Source organism: Cervus elaphus, chromosome 12, assembly GCF_910594005.1.
Source record: "Cervus elaphus chromosome 12, mCerEla1.1, whole genome shotgun sequence".
In the NCBI taxonomy this organism is placed as follows: domain Eukaryota; kingdom Metazoa; phylum Chordata; class Mammalia; order Artiodactyla; family Cervidae; genus Cervus; species Cervus elaphus.
In genome coordinates this window covers 42,199,777-42,226,467 of record NC_057826.1, presented here as the reverse complement: position 1 = coordinate 42,226,467, position 26,691 = coordinate 42,199,777, and the positions used below count along the sequence as shown (strand labels likewise).

At 41.0% G+C, this 26,691-nt stretch overlaps 1 pseudogene; it reads left to right on the top strand.

The window, feature by feature from the left end:
- On the top strand, positions 1 to 26,642 carry LOC122705637 (annotated as a pseudogene).
- The last annotated feature ends 49 nt before the right edge of the window (positions 26,643 to 26,691 follow it).

Genomic DNA, 26,691 nt, shown 5'->3' with positions numbered 1-26,691 from the left:
ATGGTCCTGCTGGATGATATGGTACCCCTGTTTTTAGTTTTTTAAGGAATCTCCATACTGCTTTCCACAATGGCTGCACCAGTTTACATTCCCACCAAAAGCATTGTAAGAGGGTTTCTTTTTCTCCACACCCTGTCCATCATTTATCATTTGCAGACTTCTTTGTGATAGCCACTCTGACTGGAGTGAGGTGATACCTCATTGTAGTTTTGATTTGCATTTCTCTAATAATTAGCAATATTGAGAATTTTTTTCATGTGCCTATTGGCTATCTGTGCATCTCTTCGGAGAAATGTCTATTTAGATCTTCTGCCCATTTTTTGATTGGGTGGTTTGGTTTTTTTAAATTGAGCGGCATGAGCTATTTGCATATTTTAGAAATTATTCTGTCAGTCACATGATTTGCAAATATTACCCTCATTCCATAAATGGTTTTTTGTTTTGTTTTTGGTTTCCTTTGCTGTGTAAAAACTTTTTAAGTTCAGTTAGGTCCCATTTGTATATTTTTGTTTTTATTTCCACTACTCTAGGAGACAGATCCAAAAATATATTGATGCAATTTATGTCATAGAGTATTCTGCCTGTATTTTCCTCTAGGAGTTTTAAAGTATCCAATCTTATGTTCAGGTCTTTAACCCATTTTGAGTTTGTTTTTTCAAGTGGTGTTAGAGAATGTTATAATTTCATTCTTTTACATGTAGCCGTCTAGTTTTCCCAGCACCACTCTTTAAGGAGACTGTCTTTTCTCCATCATATATTCTTGCTTCTTTTATTGTAGATGAAGTGAGCATAAGTGCATGGGTGTATTTCTGGATTCTCAGCCCTGCAGGACATTTGGCTTTAAGGCCAGTAGGGCTACTTTTGGGAGAGCCAGAGGTCTGTGGCAAATAGAGAATCCAGTTCTAAAGGGTGGACATAAAATCTCACAATCTCACAGACCAAAGATAGAAGCAGTCATTTGAAAGGAGTCTAGGTCAGACCCACTTGCTAACCTTGGAGAGCCTCCCAGAGACACAGGAAGCAAATGAAACTCAGCCTAGGGACTTCGATGCTGGCAGCAGTCATTAATGAGAGCACATCCTACCAAGAAACACTGGTGCTGGTAATCACCATTGTGAAATTCTCTGCCTAGATGATCAGTGCAGGGACCTGCCCTCGCCCACTTGTGAGTCTGCCCGAGTCACAGGAAGTCCCAGTTCACCCAGTATCCCCTGGGTGGGGATACTGCCCCACTGTCCTGCTGCTGAAGGACACCCTGTGCACCCAGCAGCCCAGGAACTGGCCCTCCCTACCAACAGGCCAGCAAAGCCCCAGACCTCCAGGATTCTGAAGCTAGTCATCAGACCCAGACCACCCACCAGAAGGCCTACATTAGCCCTAAATCTGGCCTTACCCACAAGGGGTTAGGCCCTAGCCCTTGCAGGCTGACACAAATTCTGGGTGTCAAACTAGGGCCCTGCTGCCAGAGACCCTGGGACCCAGCTCTACCCAGTAGGGGGCCAGCACTAGTCTTGAGAAGCCCCCCTCTGCCTTGGCACTGCCCACCAGCAGGCTAACACCTAAGGACCTAAGGAAATCTAAGAACCTTCCAACCAGAGACACAGATCCACTCAACCGGTGGGCCACCCCTAGACCTGGGGTCTGGCCTTACTCATCAGTAGGTGGACACTAGCCCTGGGAAAACCACGGCCCCACAGCTAGCTGTGTTAGGATCTGGTGCACTCCAGTGGGCTGTCACCAGCTCTGGGTCACCCCAGACTCCACAGTCACCCAATTCCAAGTGAGGAATTGGCCCTGCCCACCAGTAGGGGGACATTAGGCCTAGCACTTCTGAGCTATGGTCCCACCCATCAACAGGCTGGCCCAGCTCTAGGAGTCCTGGACCCACAAGCAGCTACCCCAGGACCAAGCTCTGTCACCACTAGACCAGCATTAGCCCAAGGCCCCCCTTTCCTGGGGCTTCAAAGCCACTTCATGACCTGGACCTGCCCACCTACAGATGGCAGTCTGATGAAGTCGCTCAGTCGTGTCCGACTCTTTGCAACCCCATGGACTATAGCCTACCAGGCTTCTCCGTCCATAGGATTTTCCAGGCAAGAGTACTGGAGTGGGTTGCCATTTCCTTCTCCAGGGATGCACAAGGCAGGGTGCATCTGACCTTGGTGCAGCCACATCAATCACCACGCCCACAGTGATCAGCCTGCCACAACAGAGAGACTCATGCAGCCAACATAGAGGGCACCCCTAAAGTATATTGCTCAGGTGACCAGAGGGCAGTGTACTGCTGGGCCCGCAGGACATTTCCTCATAAGGAAATCTCCAAGATTAGAAACAAAATCAACGTACAAAATCAAATACATAGGAATAAAAACAGTGAATTAGGCAAAATGAGGCTATAGAGAAATCTGTTCCAAATCAAATAATAAAATAAATCCCCCAACAAATAATTAAGTGGAAATAAGCAATCTACATGCTGAAGAGTTTGAGGTAATGATCATAAAAATGATGAGTCAGAAGAAAAATGAAGAGTGAGAAATTAAAAGTTCTCATTACTGTAAAAAGCTTACTCTTTGGGGAAAGTAATTTTCAGCAGGAAGGGGGTGAGAGAATGCTTTAAAAAAAAAAAAGTTGCCTCCCGGGAAAAGATTGCCTAAACAAAATGCTGATGAAGTCATAGAATGACTCCATCTCTGGAATAAGTTACATTTTCATGTACTTCAGTAAGAAATTTGGCTCTTAATTAAGAATTCAGTCACTCTACCTACTCAAGGGCAAGATGATAAGGTTCTATCAGAACAAGCATCTAAAAGAACATGATACTTTGCAAAGGTCAGAAATGTCACACTTCAAACCAAAAGCTCTGTCTCTTGGGATTGGTTGTTCTGACTTGAAATCACAAATTTGTCTTGTCTAAATGTCCCATCACATTATCAAACAAAGCACCCATCTCTATAGTACTGCATTCTCTGAAGCAACAGAAGTCCTAGATGTACCTTTGGGGGATTCTCTAATTTTCCTGCCTCTTGATTTCTACAGGACTTTAAATTGCTTCCCCTGAGATCAAGGACCATAAGACGGTTTTGTAAGTGCTGAACCCAATGCATTATGATGTCACCGGCATGGTGGCCGAAGGTGTGACTGTTGTCAGCATTGCAATGCTGCTGATCACTGGCTATCTTCTGTTGGTTTGGAACTATAAAAACTCAACCTCAATACCAGATAATACAGCCGTTTAGTTCTATATCTAAGGAGAATATTTTCTTGGGGTTTTGGTCCATGAGGGTAAAACAATTTTGAATGGCAAAGAGTAAATCTGAGGGTATGGTTGAAGCCACAATATATTAGCAAATGAACTCAGGTGAGTTTTTTATAACAATCATCACATGTATGTGCATGTTATGTACATGTTAAATGAAAGCATTAAAAATACCTTAGATAATGTCTTCTAGTTTGCATTTTATTTTGGTAAAATATACTTGGTAGAAGTATCCTTTAAGGTAAGTTTAAGATGGAATAAAACAAGGTAAAATTCCAGGATTGCCTTTGCTCTTTTGATTCAAATTCATTCCAGCTTTGCTCTGAAGGTGAAAACGCCTCTGGAATGCCTCTTGTCCTGTCTCCCTCCCACTTTGCTCATCCTTGTCTCTACTCTCTCCCATGTTGAACTGATTCCTTCCCCTCATCCCACCCTTTATTTTCTTTTATTCTTGGGTGTGGTGGTGATGGTGGGGCCACCATAAGGGCTAGATAGGCCCTGGACAGTGGAAGAAAAATGGTGACCTCTGTGGATCCTTTGAAAATCACACCCAGAAAGAATCTTCAACAAGCTCTGTGGATTAATTGGCAGATGAATGGTTAAGAAAGCTGTGGTACATACGCTCAATGGAATATTACTCAGCCATGAAAAAGAATGCATTTGAATCAGTTCTAATGAAGTAGATGAAACTGGAGCCTATTATACAGAGTGAAGTAAGTCAGGAAGAAAAACACCAATACAGTATACTAACGCATATATATGGAATTTAGAAAGATGGAAATGATGACCCTATATGCAAAACAGCAAAAGAGACACCGATGTAAAGAACAGTCTTTTGGACTCTGTGGGAGAGAAGGCAAGAGTGGGATGATTTGAGAGGGTAGTGTTGAAACATGTATATCATCATATGTGAAGTGGATCGCCTGTCTAGGTTTGATGCATGACACAGGGTGCTCAGGGCTGGTGCACTGGGATGACCCTGGGGGATGGGATGGGGAGGGAGGTAGGAGGGGGGTTCAGGATGGGGAACACATGTGCACTCGTGGCTGATTCATGTCGATGTATGACAAAAACCACTACAATATTGTAAAGTAATTGGCCTCCAATTAAAATAAATTAATTAATTTTAAAAAATTAAAAATTTTTTAAAATGTATAATATAATTACCTAGATAATTCTAATAGAAACCCCACCACTCTACACTATCAGATTAACAGAATTCTCAGAAATATCAGACTGTTTGGCAGTTTTCAGGGAGAATTCCTCATAGCAGGCATGTGTACCCAGTCTAATAAAAAATTCTATATGAGTCAGTCAACTGTTTATAGCGTTATTAGAACAATAACAAGATTAAGACTCCTTGACCTAAGACTCCCAAACTTGTTTTTGTTATATAGACATTAACAAAGACTTTCCATTTTAAGGGCAAAAAGAAAACCCTGACAGTCTTTTCCACATTAATTCAGCTACTTCAAAGTTAAGTAATAAATCTTGTTTGTCAGATTTGGACTTTGACATCCAATTTAAATAATTCACACAAAGACTTATCTAAATTACCATCATTGTACTCTTTTGTCTCAGAGAGTTAAGTAAGTTTTGGCCCCAAGACTAATTCACTGACAGAATGGAACTTAGGAGTAAGATATAGAAATGTTATAACTTTACAATAGAACTCTAAAATCTTTCCAACACGCTTTTGATTAACTTTTCACCATCACCCCTGAAATCAAGCTACCAGGTTTATTCTCCGATATAAGCAACAACAAATCCCCTGGCTGCTCACCAGATTCACGCTCTTTACAATTCTGTCATCATCTACATCAGCAAGGGTATGAGGGCCACTGCTCTTCAGAAAAACCATGTCACCAGACTCAGACTCTGGTCGAGACACTGATCAGACCCACTACCTCATTACTCAATGCTTCGTTTTATTTTGTCTAATGAGGTTTGACTTAAGATTCTCTTCTTAAACCAAACCTTTCTGGGGGAAAAAAAACAACAACAGAAATGGATGCCTTTTGTTTGGACATTGCCTTTGCAGACCACATTTCTCACAGTTAAAAAGATGACACCAAAATCACAAATTAATTCAAACCTACCCTTCCATTAACTGGTGCTTTCAAATCCAAAGTTTTCAGACAAAACTCGGCAACCAGACAAATCTGTCAACTTGTCACTTGTCCTCATTTTCATTCCTATTCTCAGAGGGACTGACTGACTTGTATCTGACACCACTGATACCCTTTAACACAGCAAGAATATAGTAGACATCTATTCCGGTCCATTCAGACTGAAATTATTAAGATCAAAAGGAACTGGTAAGGTACAGAATCTGGACTACTTTTAATTCACAGAGCTATGAAGAGCCTCATGTTAACTTGTGTTGTTGTTTTAATTATTTTGTGTGTGTGACTCACCTACATACACCAGAAGATGTAAAAGGACATTTGGATTTATAGGAACAAGAACAGCAGTATCTTAAGCAATTGCTCTTTTGAGTGGTACTGAAATACTCATTGTGATCTGATGTCTTTCGTAGGTCCTGGCTACTTTCTGGGAATTGGGCCCCTCATTTCCCACGGCAGGTTCCTCTGGATGGGGATCGGCAGTGCCTGCAATTACCACAAGATGTGTGGAGAATTCATGAGAGTCTGGGTACATGGAGAGGAAACCCTCATTATTAGCAAGTAAGCCTGTTGATAATTGGGGATATATTTAAAAATCAAGGCTGGGGTTTTTTCATATTAAAAAACAAACTCATTTTGATATTTTGATGTCTATTGCTAAAGATATCTTTTTATTACTTAAGTCAAGGATGACACCTGCAGCTCAAGAACTAAAGCAGTGCTTCTCACCCTGGCTTCTATTCAAAACCCCACAGCCCTGGCTATAAACCCAACTCTTACAGTCTCCAGTGGGGAGGGAACCCAGTCATCAGAGGATTTTAGAGGTCCCCAAGTGATTGCAACATGCTGCAAAGCTGGAGGGAAGAGAGAAGGTAAGAAGCTTCCAGGACAGAGGGCTTTTCCCTTCAGTATGGGGAAATACTGAAGCAGGTTGTAGTGGATTTGTCCAATTTTCTCCCCCTGAAGTCTATCTAGGTCAGGTGGTGGACCTGCAAGACAAGACCTGGAGGGAAGAAGGAAGCACTTGAGAAAGGATCAGGTGATCAGGACAGAAACTGCTCACAGACACTAGATACTCAGATCCCCAGATAAATGCCCAGGAACCTCACAGGCAATTCCTGAAATAGGATCCTGGTCACAGCACGTGGCGTCTGACCAGTCTGCACCTTTCAGGAAAGTGACCTTACTGACCCCGACACTGTCAGCTGCTTATTTCGCCCTGAGGACACAGACAACAGCCCTCTGCCCTGCCCCCGGCTCCATCCCTCCTCTCCCAGCTCTCCCCCTGTCCTGTCCTCACAGGCTTTTCTCTGGTTGGAGTCTCTGTGTTCTCTATAATTGCCTCTGAGCCGCTCAGATTTTGTTGTTAAGGGCTGAGCTCCCCGCAGGAATAGGATGTGTTTGTCCCCATCTCCTTCCCTCGCTGCTCTTCAGAGCCTCCCAGAACTTCCTGTACCTCTTGAAGAGACCCCACTGGACCCCAGAAAGCTTTTTCTTTGAATAATATGCCAGGTCTTTTCTCTTCTGAAAGTTTGACATCTGTCGTCATTACAACTGTGCTGAGATTATGGCCCAACTTTTCAGATCAGCTAGCTCTGAAGTGGTGGGGGATGCAGAGCTGTGGGTGGGGGAGATGTCAGGCACCAGTGCTGCTGGGCTTCTGCCTGAGCAGCTGGGGGCGGCGGGGGGAGGGCATCTGATCATCTGCAGGTAAAGTGCGCACCATTCCCCAGGCAGGGGTGCTGTAAATAATGAGGGGCCACAGACACTTCATGCCATTAGTATATATTGGTGTTTGCAAGAATATCATAAAGAAGAATGTGGGTAGCATCAATAAGGGAGTAGCACTTAATACACTAACTGGGGTCAAACTGACCCATCTGCTACCAATTTAAATACTAACTATCATTATAGTATTTATATACCTATTTTAATAGTGTATAAATTTATCCCCATGTTGTGGGATTTTTATGGTAAAACTCAGATAGTTCCAGGCAAACCAGGATGGTAGCCCACACTATTATCAGGTAGATATGTGCTGTATAGAAGATGAGGTGGGTGTAACTTCTTTCAGATGGGGAAAAATCAGGATTCCATTTCAGATATGTTGACTTGACTTGCCTAGCACCACTGAATGGAATATTAAGAAGGAAGTTCTGACCATCCAGACCTTCCTCTGTAGTCAGAAACTAGCAAAGGAGCTGAGGAGGAGAGCCAAACAGAAAAGGGAAAACCAGGAGACAGTGGTGATCTGAAGGCCAGGTGAGGAACGCATGTCAGGGAGGATGGAACTGGCAAGTATCCAGATAGTGCCACATGACTAGACAGATGTGAGCATTGCATTTAGCACCAGGGAGGTTAAGGGTGACCTTGACAAGGGGAGTTTCAGTGGAGTTCTGGGGGCAAAATGTGACCACTGTGGAGAATGGGGAGAGAAGAATTGGAGGTGGGAGATACAAACTCTTCAAAGAGTTTGCCCTAAAGGAGGCAGAGGAATAGAATAAGGCTGAAAGGGGTATTTGGTCCAAGTCTTTCTGTTTGCTGAGATACAAGATACTATGATATGTGTGCTTTGGTGGGAATGATGAGTCACAGAGGAAAACCATTGACGCAGTAGAAAGAAGGAGTATGCTAGGTGAGATGACAAAGGAGTGACATGTGGAATTGGCCTTGAATAGGGACATGGAAGTTCATCCCCAGTAAAATGGGATGAACTAACAGAGAGCTTAGCTCATTCCTAACCCAGGGATTGAACCCACACCTCCTGTGGCTCCTACATTGGCAGGCCGGAGACTTTACCACTTTACATTGGCAAGTCCTTTACCACTGATCACCTAGGAAGCCCATATCCACGTGCATCAATAGCCTTTTCTCCAGCCCCATTCAGCTGCCATATGCAAGCACAGACTTAACTAAGAGTTGGCTTTAACCAGGGTTGAGTTTTTACAAGGCAACCAGGACAAATTAAGCAGAGGCTCAAGGGAGTTGAGGATGCATGAAAGGGAGAGACTTTACTTACAGACAAGAGATACTTTCCTAACTTTCTAATAAGAAAAGTTCAAATGAACAGGAAAGTTTGAAGAACAATTGCCCTACTTTTTGCCCCCTGACCTTGACCTTCTGAAGAGACATGTCAGTTGTCTTACAGGATGTCCCACATTCCATATTTCTTTTAATGTTTCATTATGATGTCATTGAACATACTCTTCTATTCCTGGTATTGCTTATAAACTGAACACCAGGTCTATTAGGCTCAACTCAATTCAGGCTAACTTGTAAGAATACTTTCCTGTTTAATCCTATACACTTCATATTGCATCACATCAAGAGACTGGGGAAGGTGGTCTCATATTGAGAGGGTAAAGGCAGGAAGGCCAGGGGACTCCAAACGGAGGAAAGAGGCTGCAAGTGCCAGACATTTTTATCTCTCTTAAGCGGCAGGAGGAAACAAACCAGCGATATTTTTTCTTCTCTATACAAATTTAAAAGGAGGTTTCTCTTAAAATGCTGTGTTGCCATGACACCTGGTTTCACCTGAAGCTAACTACTCTCAAACCTTGAGTTAACCAATACATTTCTTTTTCTTATGGAAATATTGTCTTAAGCTATGACTCTATCTTCAAGTTGGTTCTGCCAAATGGCCCAACCTACTTACTCAGGTATTGTTCCCCTAATCTATGTAAACGAAACTATTTGTTGGTAATCTGCCCTTCTACAAGATTCAAGTCAATCGTTTTATGGCCAGGGATGAATTATCTGGTGCCATTCTAAGTTTTATGACACTCCTTTCTTTTCATTAACAGATTGTGAGTGACTATATAACAATAATGTATCCTGCCTGAGGACAATCTTTGGATTAAACCTTCTGGCCAACTCTGTTATCTTAAAATGTAAATTATGGGAGTAGGTCTGGTGAGGTCTTTACAACCGCCAGACATTCTTTGGATTCACTGGAGAGTATATAACTCCATTGCTAATATTAGCAAAGGGGTACTCTTTTGCCCCCTTCTGATGCGTATGTCAGAAGCTTTCTCTATCTCCTTTATACTTTAATAAAACTTTATTACACAAAAGCTCTGAGCGATCCAGCCTCGTCTCTGGCCCCGGATTGAATTCGTCTCCTCCAGAGGCCAAGAATCCCGCGTCTTATCGTTCAGCAACAACCTTTCAATATTATGGATACTAAATTTGATCAGCTTAGGGTGGTTGCAGTCAGGTCTCTCTGTTAATATTCACTTTCTCTTGCAGTGACCTCAGTATGAGAACTGAGTAAGAATATTAGAGGGCAAAGGAAAGGGAAAACGTGATAGGATTGATGGAGTGTGAGTGACAGCACAGAACAGGCCTACAGGAAGCAAGTGCTTTTGAATGTTTGGTACCAGTTATTCCATTGATTGTCTCCCCATATTTCTCGTACTCATCAATCTTGAACCTCACCACAGGTCTGTGAGTTCTTTAAACTCAGAAATGAGGGTGGCTTCTCTTTACCACCAACACTCACTTCCTGGTTATTTTTTATTTTGAAGAGACAATAGGTTTGCCATCTTTGGAGATGGCTTTTGACTTCAGTCATGTTTCAAGAAGGATAATGACTCCAGGGACCGGGCATCTTACACTGTTCACTATCCATTCTGAGCTTGTGGATTCTCTGATCTCTCCTCAGTCAGTCAGTGTAATATCTCCCTCACCTGCTGCTACAGGCTGGCCCAGCTGAGGGAAGGAGGTCTTTACAGTTCTCCTGAATGTCAGGAGAGCTCTGGGCTGGTGTCCTTAGCTCCTCACCAACATTCCCTTCATCATTTTCCTGATCTATCCAGCCTATTTATTTTAAACCCTAAAGAAGTGTATGTCATTTCTGTCTTGCCTACTTTGTTCTTTGCCAAGTCAGAGCCTGACTCAGATCTGTCTCTAACTGAGATATTGGCGCCCCCTGGTGGACAATTGATTTAACCATTAGCTCTTTATTAGCTAACACTAAGTTGGGTTGAAGTTTTTGTTTTTAATTTATTTATTTTTAATTGGCTTCGCTTGTAGCTCAGTTGGTAAAAAAAAATCTGCCTGCAATGCAGGAGACCTTGGTTCAATTCCTGGCTTGGGAAAATCCCCTGGAGAAAGAAATGGCAACCCACTCCAGAGTTCTTGCCTGGAGAATTCCATGGACAGAGGAACCTGGCAGGCTACAGTCCATAGGGTCACAAGAGTCAGACATGACTTAGCAACTAAACAACAACAAATTTTTAATTGGAGGATAATTGTTTTACATTACTGTGTCAGTTTCTGCCATCCATCAACAAGAATCAGTCATGGATATAAATACGTCCCCTCCCTCTTGACACTCCCTCCAACTTCACCCCATCCCATCCCTCTAGGTTGTCACAGAACACTGGTTTTGGCTCCCTGTGGGTTGAAGTTTTTAACTGGGCAGAGTTCATCAAAACATTTGGACACACCAATGCGTTTTATGATATATCCAAAAGCTCTAAATGTCAGAGCAGAGTAATAGCATTCTGTTTGTCCTCTAAGAACTTAAAATTTGTTGATCCTAGTTTGTGCAGTAAGAGTATACAAATGACTTACTTGCTGTTTTGATTATAGAGTAAGGGGGGGAATGGTAAAAATAGCTAGAATTCTGAACTCTATCAATTAATAAGAAGTTCAGTCCTTTCTATGGCATGATGTCTGTACATAGTGCAAAATTTTATCTGTGTGTCAAATCGTATTAATTGCCTGGAATACAAATAGAAGTATCTGGATTCGTGTCAGTATTAAATATATGATGGAAAAAATAAAGCTACCCTACATTTTATACTAAAGAGAACTATCCTCTTATCCTTTATCCTCTCAATTGTAAATTATTTAAATGATTGACTTTTCTTGCCAATGCCATACCCTAACTTATAAGCAGTCTTAATAAAAAAATCTCGACAAAGTAAGGCTCTCTGTAGAAGAATTCTGTACCGTTGTCCTATGAAGACAATATTCTCTGCACACGAGGAGGCCCCAGTATGTCTTCAGCTAGGAATTTACAACATTCTATAATGCTCCTTGCTTATTGTGCCCAAATTAGACTGGGATTAGGAGTAGGAAATAAGTCCTGGAGAAGGAGATGGGTGGGGAAGGGTTGCCTCCACCTTCCTAGTTGCTCTGAAACCCAGTTCAGGGCTAAAGAGTTAGGCATGTGAGTGAGGATAGAAGGCACAATAGTGGAAGAAGAACTGGGAAGTTCAAGGAAGCCTGGGCTATTGGCAAAGTCCCACGGATGCCACATCAAGGGCTATCTAATGGCTCAATATATCCTATGTCTTGGGAGAACTCTGTGACCCTGAAGACCTTGGTGATTCATGATGAATGTAGAGCTCTGGGAGAGCAACTGTCACCACCACACAGAGGCTTCCAGGCCTACCCAAGTCAGCCAAGCTCAGGGCAGAGGTACCTAGGTATATCCTTCAGTCCCAGAATGATACCCCTGGAAGGGCCAGACCTGATTACAGACTCTGAGGAATGGGTGGTACAAGGCAGAACTGCTGCTTCCAGACTGAAGTCATGAGACTTCAATTATTCCAGCATCTCCCAATTCTGAGGCTCCCTTATGCGGGGAGGTGGGGTTTGGGGGGTGGGGGTGGGGAGCAAGGAGAAGGGCACTGTCTGGAGTGGGGCTGCTTCAGGGCTGGAGGCTCCTGGAAACATGGTGGTGTGGAGGGTGCATTTTCTTTCAGGCTTGCAGTTTTGACCACATTAGTGGATAATATTTTAGAGACTTGCTATTAGAGAAGGGCAAATAACAAATAACTCTATGTGTGCGTTGTCTGTTGATCTTTAGTAATGCTCAAACAAAGAGCTAGTAGGTAGAAATGTTTCAACCAGAGAAGGAGGTTCTTTTGCTAACACAAAGAAGGAGGTGCTCATTTAATTTAATCTGAATACTAGAAATTATGCACCGAATTTAGATCAACAGACATTTTCTACGAGAGACACCAGGTCAGCAAACTCATCACACTGAGTTCTCCTGACCCTTAACAAGTAACCCCAAGGTTTGCTCTCTCTGTAGGTCCTCGAGTGTGTTCCGTGTAATGAAGCACAATCATACATCTCAATTTGGCAGCAAACTTGGCTTGCAGTTCATTGGCATGCATGAGAAAGGCATCGTATTTAACAATAATCCAGTTATCTGGAAAGCTGTCAGAACTTAATTTATGAAAGGTATTCAGGTGTCTGGCTAAATTCTGCTCTTTTGTCTATGAATATGCCTTATGAAATCATTAACTTCTGCTGCTTCACAGTTTTGAAATAGTCAGAGCTAGGGTTCATTATGGGTTTCCCAGGTGGTGCTAGTAGTGTAAAGAACCCACCTGACAATGCAGGAGACGCAGGTTCAATCCCTGGGTCAGGAAGATGCCCTGGAAGAGGGCATGGCAACCCGCTCCAGTATTCTTGCCTAGAGAATCCCCATGGACAGAGGAGCCTGGAGAGCCACAGGGTCACAGAGTTGGACCTGACTGAAGCGACTGAGCACAGCACAGCATTCATTACACACATACTCTGTAACAGGCGCTGTTTTAAACACTGAATACCTTAATCCCACAGCGACTCCATGTGGTAAATATCACCTACATTTTGCAAATGAGAAAACTGAGGCATAAAGAGGTTAAGTACCATGCTCAATTTCCACCATTAATAAAAGGTAGCACAGAAGAAAACCTCAGAGCCGACATATTTAACCACTTCAATTTGGTTCTTCCTGTTTCTACATCCACCTTATGGATGTGACAAAGAATTGGCTCGCTGTACACTTAATGTCACTTCAATTAAGAATTTAGTGTGTCAGCCATATAGTTGATTTAACAGAGCAACATGTTTGCTGAACCACTGGCTGACATCCCAGATGTTTTAACAGAAGGCAATTTGCAAATAACAGAGAATTTTAGAACTAAGAAGTGGTGCATTATCTCTTCCAGCCTGAGAATTTCATACTTAAGTAAATACATTTCTAGAAAGCTTGTGACTTTCCCCCAGGCAACACAGCCAGATATGGAAGAGCAGAAACTAGATTCCAAATATCCTTATTTAGTGATTTATCTCTTTACTATACCCTGCTGAAACTGAAGTCTTTGCCTTCAAACTACACATTCCTTATCTTACAGTTTTATGAGTCAAAATTCAGATGTGGGTCAGTTCAGTTCAGTCATTCAGTCGTGTCCAACTCTTTGCAACCCCATGGACTGCAGCAGCCAGGCTTCCCTGTCCATCACCAACTCCTGGAGTTTGCCCAAACTCATGCCCATCAAGTCGGTGATGCCATCCAACCATTTCATCCTCTGATGTCCCCTTCTCCTTCTGCCCTCAATCTTTCCCAGGATCAGGGTCTTTTCCAATGAGTCGGCTCTTCACATCAGGTGGCCAAAGTATTGGAGCCTCAGCTTCAGCATCAGTCCTTCCAATGAATATTCAGGATTGATTTCCTTTAGGATTAACTGGTTGGATCTCCCTGCTGTCCAAGGGACTCTCAAGAGTCTTCTCCAACACCACAGTTCAAAAGCTTCAATTCTTTGGCACTCAGTTTTCTTTATGGCCCAACTCTCACATCCATACATGACTATTTAAAAAAACATAGCTTTGACTATACAGACTTTTGTCAGTAGAGTAATGTCTCTGCTTTTTAATATGCTGTCTAGGTTTGTCATAGCTTTCCTTCCTAGGGGCAAGCATCTTTTAATTTCATGGCTGCAGCCACCATCTGCAGTGATTTTGAAACCTAAGAAAATAAAGTCTGTTACTGTTTCCATTGTTTCTCCATCTATTTACCATGAAGTGATGGGACTGTATGCCATGATCTTAGTTTATTGAATATTAAGTTTTAAGCCAGCTTTTTCTCTCTCCTCTTTCACTTTCATCAAGAGGCTCTTTAGTTCCTCTTCACTTTCTGCCATAAGGGTGGTGTTATCTGCATATTTGAGGTTATTGATATTCTCCTGGCAATATTGATTCCAGCTTGTGCTTCATCCAGCCTGATATTTTGCATGATGTACTCTGCATAGAAGTTAAATAAGCAGGGTGACAATATACAGCCTTGAGGTCCTCTTTTCCCAATTTGGAACCAGTTTGTTGTTCCATGTCTGGTTCTGACTGTTGTTTCTTGACCTGTGTACAGATTTCTCAGGAGGCAGGTAAGGTAGTCTGATATTCCCATCTCTTTCCCATTTTCCACAGTTTGTTGTGATCCACACAATCAAAGGCTTTAGCATAGTCAATGAAGCAGAAGTAGATGTTTTTCTGGAACTCTCTTATTTTTTCTACGATCCAGTGGATGTTGGCAATTTGATCTCTGGTTCCTCTGGCTTTTTAAATCCAGATTGAACATCTGAAAGTTCTTGGTTCATGTACTGTTGAAGCCTAGCTTGGAGAATTTTGAGCATTACTTTGCTAGCGTGTGAGATGAGTGCAATTGTGCGATAGTTTGAACATTCTTTGGCATGGCCTTTCTTTGGGATTCACGATGTGGGTCTCATGGGGCAAAAATCAAGACACTGACAAGGTTGTGCTCTTTCTGGAGGATCTAGGGAGAAAGTGTTTTTTTTACTTTTCCAGCTTCTAGAGTCTGTCCATTCTGTTTATATGTTTGAAATGTGGTTTATACATTTGAAATGAGGTTTCAAGCTCTTGAATGTAGAGGCAAATCAGACATCAGCCTGGGACTGATATTCAAGGCCAACATTTTCATGCATAGGATTTATTCATGAAGGAATAATTTTTTTTTTTTTTTTTGGTCCCACTTGCCGATGTGACAGTCACCCAGGAAACAGCATTCCCACCTTCCATATCTCCAAGTCACTCCTAGTCAGAAAGTACACTGCCAACCCAAGCTTCCTGTTTATATATGGGTGAGTGAAAATGTTTAGAATCTTCGACCACTCACCAGGTCTCTTTTCTTCTTCAGAGTGTGCCTTAAAGGGCTTCTGCAGCACAGCTGATTTATTTTATTTGAGGACTTTGACTTTACAATACAATTGAATGAAAAATACAGAAAAAAAAGAGAGATTACTCCTAAAGAAACCTTATAGCAACCTTGAACAAAAGAGAAAGCAGGACTTTAAGAGTTAAGTCTAATGTTAGACCACATACCATCAAAATTACTAACTGCTCAGATGGTCAGGAGCCAAGCAAGGGAAGAGATCAGAGCCATTTCACTCTACCTGGTTTCATTCATCCTTTCATCCACTCATTCCAAGGGCCAGCATGTTCTGTGGACATGAATTATAAAGCTAATAGGTTATTACTGCACTTAAAGTGTTTTCAGTTCTGTGAGGAAGATGGCTCAAACAAAAACTTTTTTTTTTGAAGTTTTGACATTGAGTACATTGGATGTAGTTTGAGGAAAAACCAAAATTAAGAGAAAGGTATATTTGGTCATTTATAAGACTGTGCATGTGTGTGTGCTGTCCGACTCTGTGCAACCCTATGGACACAGCCTGTCAGGCTCCTTGGTCCATGGGCTTCTCCAGGCAAGAATACTGGAATGGGTTAGCAGACCCTTCTCCAGAGGATCTTCCAGACCCAGGGACTGAAGCTGCATCTCCTCCACTAGCAGGCGGGTTCTTTACCACTAGCGCTGCCTGGGAAGACTAACACTTTACAAATATGAACTACAATTAAACAGGAAGCACCTTAGGTATAAAAGTAAGATCCAATTTGAATAGTCCTGTATCAATATTCTGCCACCCACTGAAACATAAAATATCACCCTGGTGAAAATCCAAACCTTCTTTAGGGAGAAATGTATATAATAAATATAGAAAATCACTGGTTTGTAACTTATGACCACCAGTACTAAAGATTTCATTTGCAGTCTTTCAAATGATTTGTCATAGGTAGAATACAAGTTTAATTTTGTGTCATTTGTTCTAAAAATATTCATTTTTCATTCATCCATTCGTCTATTTTTAATAATAAACATGCTACTTGATACTGGACAATTAGTAGAATATAGAAGAAAATTTAAAGATGAAAATTTCAACTCATTTAATAAAAGTCTGTGGTCAGTTAAGCTCCAAACATAAAAAGTCAAAATTGCCTGATTGCTTGTGTGCCCGAGTTGGAGGAAGCTCACTCTGATGTTGTCCCCTTCAGCTTTGTCCGTCCCTGGCCTGGTGCTCATGGTGACCATCTGTGCTGATTCATCACCAAGCATCCGGACAGGTTGGAGGAGGTCCACACTGACCTGGGCTATGTGGACGTATTAACCCTCATGTGGCGCATCATGCTGGACACCTCTAACATGCTCTTCCTGGGGATCCCCTTGGATGGTACTGAAATTTTCATTCTCATGACTTGACATTCAGTCCTTTACTAAACGGGGCATGAGAAGGATAATGAACTCAAGGAAAGATACACTCTTTTGTACACTGTTCTTCTTTAAATCTTTCTAAGTATTCCTAAAGTGTTTTCCTGGTATGTCTGCCTTCCTCACTTATAAGATCATAAAAATCCATAGTGCGGGCCATTTTCTATTTCTTTTGTATCTCTCCTCATTGCTCTAGGAAATAGGATGATTCTACTCAAACACATCTATTAAGTTTCTAACCTGAAACTTAATAGATATGATCATTTCATTTGGTCATAAATACATCTAATCACCAAACCTATGTATTTAATCATTACCCACCTTTTGGCCATTCTTTTGGCCAAAATATAGATATACACACACACACACATATATATGTATATATACACATACATACACAAATAAACATTCTATCTCTCCATACACGCACACACACACATGTGCACGTGCACACAGGTACACACACACATATATATATATACACACACACAACACATAAATGGACAAACACACCTCTCCCTCAAAGTCACTAAGCATGAAAACTTTGACTCTATCTATATGATGATAAGGGTACTGCTGCTGCTGCTGGAAATGATGATGATAACTATCATTAACTTTAGTATCTACTATGTGAAAGCAGTATAAAAAGCTGCTTCACGTAAAGTTTGTGATTTAACATTTATAACAACACTGGAAAGATATTTCACTTAAGAAGATGCTTTCCTCACTACACTACAGAAAAAAATCATTAAACACACATATGCAACTCTAACCAACAAAAGAACAAATATCAATCATGTGGATTCATTCCATTCTTCTGTTGTCAGCTTAATGTAATTTCTCCTGATTTGATTTCTAACAGTGTTCACTGATTCATACATTCTTTCAACTAATATTTATTGATTGCCTATTTTATGGCAGGCTTAGGTTCTGGGGTTAGAGTAGTGAACTAGATAAAGTCCTTGCCTTCAAAGAGTTTACATCCCAGTGGACATATGGACAGTAAACAAGTAACTATCTAGTAATATTTTAGGCAAAAATAACTGCCTTGGAAAAAAAGTAGGGTGTAGGGCTATAAAGTGAATGGGGGTGGTTGGAGAGAGACCAAGGCTACTGTGGAGAGAGAAGGTGGTCAGAAAGGCCTCTGACCCTCTGATTTGGAATGGACATCTGAAAAAAACCCCAGATAAAGTGTGGCCCTGAACCCACTGCAGATCTGAGGGAATAACATCACAGGCATAAGAACAAGGCATGATTTTCACACTCACCCACACCAGCTGAGCTATCACACCTACTCCCTGATCAACTACATTTGGACAAGCAAACAAGTGATAAACCCTCCCTTTTTATTCTCCACTCTCCTCGCCTCCTCTCCCCTGCTCTTTAATTATTCATTACAAGAGTCACAGGACCCCTGTCTGACTGACATCAGGATGGGAGCCCCATACGCTCTGAGGACTTTAGTCACAGCCTCTTGCCTGGATCCCCTTTCATATAGGGGGGAGTCCTATATGAAAGTCCTGTTTGCCTTTTCTTGCCACACACATCTCTCCTAAGGATTGACAGGTACCTATTTTAGAAGTCCCTTCTTCTTGGTTCCCCACTAGCCTTGATCCATAGAGGGTTAAAGTAAAGTGCAATGTACAGCTCTCTTTTAACTTATGGATGCAGACTGTGTGGCTAAGAACCTGTATAATCCATACAGAGTTATATGTATTTCCCCCTGCTCACTAGGTCCTTGTTAAACTCTCAATGGGCCTGAGGGACCCAGCGCACCAACAGGAAAGGACAAGGCCCTGGGGTCAGATAGGACTGGGCTCCAGCCTAGGGGCTGCCAGCCACACTGGCTGTATGGTGTTGGGCAAACTTCTTCATTTCTATGAACCACAGATTCTGCATCTGCTTATGTCTCTTCCCTTCCCGTGTATATAATCTGAAAAAATAAGTAGTTATCTTTCCCCTGGGATTCAATTTAATTAAAAAACATGCATTAAAGAGCTGACTGCACAAGACACAGGACAAGGCATTGAAGATTCCAAGATGAATTCTACACACTGGACCGAAATATAAACAACACAATGCGAATTTTGCCATGCCAGTTGCCAGAATTGAGGCCATAACAGTTTTAATTACTTCTTATTTCCCATGGTCTGGAAAACAGAAGGTGTTGAAGGCTCAGTCTAGGAGAAGGATATGAAATTCTAAGCTGTGTCTCTAACACAAACTTGAAAACTGTAAACATCTCTGATTAACAAGTAGGATAAATTAGTGTTGATTTGTTTGGTGACATTCATGTGGCTGAAACACCCACTGCAAGCAGAACCTTGTCCTACTTAGAGTCCAAGATGCTAGGAGAGTCTACAGGGATCTTCTCTCATCAGCATATCCTTCTTGGACTCATATTTTTGCTCACATGCTCTGATCTTTCTCTGTTTTTCCAGAATGCACCATTGTGGTTAAAATCCAGGCAGAGCCTGCATGGCAGGCTCTCCTTCTCAAACCAGACATCTTCTTTAAGCTTTCTTGGCTATGCAGGAAGCATGAGAAGTCTGTGTAAGTATCACATTTTGAATAATTATTGATGAGACTGATTGGTGTTGGGTCTTAGCTATTGATGGAGTCTTTGTAAGTTTACTTGTCTCCAAAACCACAGGGATTTGTTGATTAAGATGCTGGTGAAGCACTTCTTATAGCGCTTCAGGCCCCTGTGACCGGACCACAGAGGAAAAGGCAGCCTTTGGCCCAGGGGTGCTTTTCACCTCAGAGGTTGAAAGCCCCATCTCTGGACCTAGAACACTGAAGTGTGTTTTGAGTTGAAGAGAAGGGTTGGCTGAACCTATCATTATTATTTGTCAGAATTCTCTATGCATGTCTGAAGAAATGAAAACCAAATCATTTTGTTGTTGTGCTGCTTCTGAATGAATTTTACTTAATTCAACTTGTAGGAAATGACAGTAGTCACAAAATTTTTTCATGATGAATTTTTATAAGATGTCTTGTTTATTTATGTATCTTATATTTGGAGGGATCCTAAAATTGTCATTATTGGGTTTGCTTTGGTCTCAGATTACCCTAGCAGAAGACTGTACAGATGCCTAATGGCCTATTGGATAGTCATTGGGTTTTTAGATATGAGTAGCCAGCCACTAGATGAGCCACAACCAGAGGAAAGCCCAGGGGATCTAGAAGTAGACAGACCTGGTTTCTATCCTATCTCTACTGCTTGGTAACCAAATGGTCTTGGGAAGTTCTTTGAAACAAAGTATAGCCTACTTTCCATGGTGGTATATAGGTTAATTAGATCCTCTATACAGGGTAATTAACTCAGAGCATGTCACATAGTAGGCAGTAAACAGGTTATCTCTCTCCATCCCTCTGTTCATATCTTCCCCAGATGTCCAGAGTATCTTAAATTCTCCAGTGCCTTAAGTTCCCAAACTTGGTTGAAAAGCTAACTTCATCATGTTTGCACATTTTGAAATTCAGTAATATTAGTGTCCAGGAAGTCAGTTTCATGTTGCTCTTACGTGTTCTCAAGTGGTCAATGAGTATCAGGTGGATGATTTGGACACATGGTCCTTTAAACACTTCTCTTTCTTTTAACCAGAGCTTACTGTGACTTGAATCAAGGTGGTCAGTGATTCATCTCTTCACTGTGGTCAGATTGTGTGGTGGTCTGAAAAATCATATTGAACCACAGCTACATTACTTTAGCTTCACTATGGTCAGCAGGCCCATAGAAACTTACTGCATGAAAATGTATAACAGCTTTCTTTGTCTTCTTTGAAATTAGCTCAGCAACATTCCCTCTCTCTATAAATTTGCCAATGGTTAGTGAACTAGGTAATATCTTCTCTGATCTAAAGCACTAAAGACCTAGAGAAATCTTTTAATCTCCACCCGCCCCATGCCTTTGCAATAACACCAATACTTTTACTGTTGGGGCATAATTGACACATAACATTATGTTACTTTCAGGTGTACAGCATGATTCAATACATGAATATACTGAGAATGTTCATCACAATCTAGTAAACATCTTTCACCAAAGATAGTTAGAAAATTTTTTCCTTGAATGAGCACTTTTAAGATTTACTCTCTTAACAACTTTTAAATATGCAAACAGCATGTTAACTGTAATCACCGTGCTGTATATTACATCCCCATGACCTATCAATCATATAACTGAAAGGAAGTTTGTACCTTTGACCCCCTCCACCCATTTCACACCCAAACTACAGGCAGCATCCATGGCAATCACCAATCTCTTCTTTTAACAAAGACCTTGGGATTTGGGCTTTTTAAAAAATATCCAATATATAAGTGAGATCATAAAGTATCTGTCTTAATCATGCCAAAATTTTTTAAAAATATATACTTATGGATAGGATTCTGGGACATCTACTTCCATCCCTAGATATTCAATCTTATATTTTTCCCTCTTTGAATCTCCAGTATTACAAAAGTATCATTTTGTACTTTTTATTTTCTTAAGTGTAAGGTTTTTTCAGTCTCAGAATACATTGAAGGTGTTTGTGGCCTACACTAGGAACCTAGACACAATTATCTTGTACAAAATACATTCAGAGTTCCAATAGATGCGTTCTTTTAAGTTTGTAAGTCAGAGAGTTTGTATTTTCTGAAAACTATCACTAAACTCAATTCTCCTAGTTTTTAATGACAAACAAGTTCTAATACATACATTTAATTAGGAGCAACTTTTAACCTGAATAGGAGGAATCCCAATGGATATTCATAGGCCCCTGATTCTGGCAAAGGGAGGAAGCAGATACTTAGAAATGGATTCAACTCTATCAAGACATTCTCTCTATGAATTCAAAATCTAAGGGCATTTCAGTACATCCCAGGCTATTTGGGGACCACTGCTTGGGTAAGTAATGTTATGAACATTCTAGACCACCACTGAGTGAATATAGGAGACACTCAACAAATATTTGCTGAACAAATGGCTGGGTAGATGAATAAATGAATGTGAATATATCCCTGCTATATATTTGGAATGACGTGTAAGTGTGTGCCTGTAATCATACAGACATACACAATAGTAAACGTCCTTATTTGGAATGACACATTAAATTACTCTCCTGAAGAATATCTCTCAACGTTTAAACATCTTCCCTGAGAAACCAAAAAAAAAAAAAGAAGAAGAAGAAGAAAACCTTAAAAATAGCAGGAATATTAAAGAATATTCCCTTACTTCTGCTAAACTGGAGTAAACATAGAGGCTATTTAGGTCAATTGAGTATTTAAATGTGTAGGCAAATGTGTCAACAAGAATTTGAAAGAAAGATTTATTGTACATTTAACCTAATACAGAATAGTATTCCCTGAAACTAGGAAACAATACAATTATACATGAATGCATATACTTAAAGACAAGAATAGCAGAATAGAGATGTCAAGATGGCCTTAATGTTCATCCAGTCTGATCTCTTCACTTTAAAAGAGACATACATCTCAGAGACTAAAAGTAGGTTATGTGGAAGGACAACAACCTGGACCAGAACCTTGACTCTTCTCCAAGGTGTTTTACCATTCACCACACTCTCAAAATGCAGAAACCTATTGATGTAACTAGTCATTCATTCAACAACTATTTTGTCAGTGTTACTGTGAGGCAGAAACTTCAAGGCATGAGATAAATATCAAGAGGAATAATTCCTGTGTAGAAGAGGAACCTCAAGTTTAATCATCTTTGGGGTTATGCAGATAAAAGTGGCCTAAGTGGATATGAGATAAAGAAAATGGAAGTGCCCATGGCAGACTGGGGTGTGCATGATCCTACCAATGGCATTCACTAGCTTTGGGATTTGATGTTTAATTTAAGTACAGTGCTGGCCCAATCAAATATCAGAAAACATAATTGGATTTAGCGTTTTGGTACCAGTTTTCAACCCTTAACTACAGATTACAATCTTGATTTTACTACCAGTGCTGAGATATATTGGTTAACTCTGGTTCCTTAACTTGATATAACATATATAATTTAAGGATATTTGCAAAGAATTAAGTATAAACTCAGTTATTCATGAACACTAATGGTTTCAGTTAAGCAAATTTTAAATGGCAATATTCATAGGCCCCTGATTCTGGCAAAGGGAGGAAGCAGATACTTAGAAATGGATTCAACTCTATCAAGACATTCTCTATGAATTCAAAGTCTAAGGGCATTTCAGTACATCCCAGGCTATTTGGGGACCACTGCTTAGGTAAGTGTGGTCATATCTGTGTACAAGTAGGTAATATTTCCCGTGATTTTTCAAGCAAAGATTTGAAAGATGAAATGGAAATTCTGATAGGAAAAAAAAAAGGCACAGTATTTTCATAGCAGAGAAACTGGAAGACTGTATGGATTTCGCCACTGAGTTGATTCTGTCTGAGGTACAGACCTGCACTAACCATAATCCCTCACAACATATGTGTGTTACTATTTCTGTATAGGCGTCTAAAAATTCCCTATTAAGTGTTGCATGTTTTTGCTCTTGAGTATCTGTTCCAGTACCTATCTGGTCCAATCCAATAGGCTACTATTAGACAATCAGGTAAGACTTTAAGTCTGAAACATCTGTGTCTGCACAACACAAAATATGAAAACCAAGAAGTCCAAAGACACTAAACACACAGAAATCTTTGGTTAAACTGTTCAGCTTTAGACTGAAGGTTATTAATGCAAAAGTCTATCATCAATCCAAATGATGCATAATTCCTACGATTTCATTTTATTGAGGTGATTGATCCTTGAATGCCACTTCGCTTCCTGTTCTGACCTTTCTTTCACTTTCCCAATATGTCTCCCCCTTTCCATTGTTCAGACACATGGAGAACTGACCAGAGAGAATGTAAACCAGTGCATACTGGAAATGTTAATCACAGTACCAGACACTATGTCTGTCTCTGTGTTCTTCATGCTGTTTCTCATTGCAAAGCATCCCCAGGTTGAAGAGGCAGTAATGAAGGAAATCCAGACTGTTGTTGGTAAGAATTTATCAAACAGACAAGAGAGATTAGAAATCAATTCCTTCTGAATATCAGTTTCTATCTCCTAATACTCTTATGGCAAAACCTTTCTAGAACCCACCCAGAGAATAATGAAGCAAGTCATTGTGTCATAACTACATCATGCCAAACAGGTATCAGTGTTTTTCTGATATAAAAAAATATATGCTGGTTGGAAAGAAATCAAATAATGGAGAGATTTATAAAGCAGAATGTAATATCCCTTGATCCCTCCTACTCTTATCTACAGTCTTGTTCCCATTCCCTAAGGAGAGTCACTATTGAGGGGCTGGGTTGGTAGAGTTCTCTGATCAAGTGAGACCTCTCCTGAATAGAGTAGTTGTACAAAAGCAGAGTTGCCTCGGGACCCTGGGTTGATTTTCATTCTGCAGAGGTGATATCCCATTTGAGAATGCTTTAAAGTTTTGCCAATTCTGAGGATAAATTGAGCCTCTCTGACTGGTATGGAGCCAAACAATCTGAGACCGTGGAGGTGTCCACCAATTCCCAGCTCACCTGGGACTGATCTGAGGACCCCCTTTTGTGTGGTGGAGAGACAGGGTTTTTGCCACTCTGTCACACCAGGTTGTCCTGGATGAGATGGGGAGGAGGGACAATCAGAGATATTTTCTGACAGATGACTGCACAGGATCCAGAAAAGAACGTTTCCTTGAACATGATTAAAGTCACCATCCCTCTTTGACTAAAGAATTAACTAACGTCTTCTAGAACTGAAAATAGGGGACAAAGCTCAAGAACCACAGAGGTAGCTGATAAATGTTTGAAGCAGACTGGGTAGGTCTACATGATGCTTCAGAGAGGAGTTTCTCTATAGAGCTCCTCAGCCATTCAACTTCAGCCAGTGGCTGCCATGTGGAGATGTGGGTCCAGTGTTACCTGGCCTTATTTTTCTGCAAGTCCAGATGTCTCAATGACATCCCTCAGATGTTAAGATAATCGACTTCAAATTTGACTTTTCATAAGACTTTGTGGACCAAACATAGCATATTAATATATTAGAATTATATATATAAATTTTTTCAAACTGACCTATAGCAACACTGAAATTAGCATGACCTCCTTTATCCTTTTTGTCTGCTTCCACAGGTGAAAGAAAAATAAAGAGTGATGAAATTCAAAAGCTAACTGTGGTAGAAAACTTTATTAATGAGAGCATGAGATACCAGCCCATCGTGGACCTAGTCATGTGCAAAGCCTTAGAGGGTGATGTCATCGATGGCTACCCAGTGAAAAAGGGGACTAACATTATCCTGAATCTTGGAAGAATGCAAAGACTCGAGTTTTTCCCAAAGCCTAATGAATTTACTCTTGAAAACTTTGCCAAGAATGTAAGAGTCCTTTCTTAAAACTGAGTGTGCCACCCTTGAAAGCATCAACTGTTAAATCACCTCTGTATTTGTGTTTGTACATTTCCTTCTATTTACTCATCCCTTCCAGCATCACCAGGAGAGAACATATTTCCCCCAGCTAGAACATGCCCATCAGTTCTGTCCTCAAGCCAAGGAGGCTGGCTCTCCAGCTCTTGGAAATGTCTTCATGGAAGGCACATGAGAGATCAAAGTGTGAACAATTCAGGCCCTAAATTTGCCTAAAATGAGGTGAAGTTTGTTTAACCAACCCACTTTTCCATTTAAACTTATCACTTTGTCATCATGTAGATTCAGCTGTAGATTCATCTATGATGATTAGATGGAAATCAAATGAGAAGAAATGATTTGGTTTCTGCAGTCTGCCTTTGATTCACCAAATGGCCCCACAAGTACTAGTCTCTATTCTAAACAGGACTTGGTGATTAGAACTCCCACCTTGTTCTTAATTGAGGTGTACTGGAGATTCTGCCTCTGTTATGTCAAATTCTAGGCAATGATTCTTTTTGAACCTGAATTATCCATATAGTTCATTGCATACCCCAGTTTTCAATTTCCATATGGGAAGAGATATGATCTTAGTTAAACCAGTTCTCTAATTCACTGTACTTGCATATAAGCAACCCATACCATGTTGCCAACTGGTCGAAAATAACTTAGTATCCTTCAAGTGCCAGACAATATGTAAGCCCAAATGGAGACAAGACAGAGAGGCGTGTCCCTTTAAATATTTGTATAACAAAAAATATTTAGATTCTTGGCATTAATAGGACAGGAATCCACACTTTTGCCTAAATTTGTCTTTGTCATCAGGTTATATGGCCTGGGACAACAACAGTCTTTGCCTCAGTGACTGGCAGAACAGCAGTAAAGATGTGGCCTTCCCACAGAGCTAGCTGAGTACTTTACATGAAAATGTAGCTGGGAATTATTGAGGTTGTGTCTGTATCACAAAGGGTGAATCAAACTGGATGGAGAAAGAGTCTTATCTGAGTCATAGTCATTCCTGTCTGTGAGGAAGCAGTATGGCCAAATCACTAAAACCGAGCATTCTGACTGACTGTGTTTTCAGGGTGAATCAAATGGAGATGCATGACTCTAGGCTTTACTACACCCACTCCAGTGTTCTTGCCTGGAGAATCCCAGGGACGGTGGAGCCTGGTGGGCTCCCACTTATGGGGTCACACAGAGTTAGACAAACTGAAGCGACTTAGCAGCAGCAGCAGCAGCCTTTACTACTCTGGCTAATTGTCTGATCTCTTTCCCAGGTTCCTTACAGGTACTTTCAGCCATTTGGCTTTGGGCCCTGGGCCTGTGTGGGAAAGTACATCGCCAAGGTGATGATGAAGGTCATCCTGGTCACCCTTCTGAGACGCTTCCACGTGCAGACTTTGCAAGGTCGGTGTGTTGAGAAGATGCAGAAGAAAAATGACTTATCCTTGCATCCAGACGAGACTAGCAACCGGTTGGAAATGATTTTCATCCCAAGAAATTCAGACAAGTGCCTTGAGTGCTAAAGAAGTTTGGTCAGTCCCTGCCCCAGAGCACTGCTCAACAGTATTACAC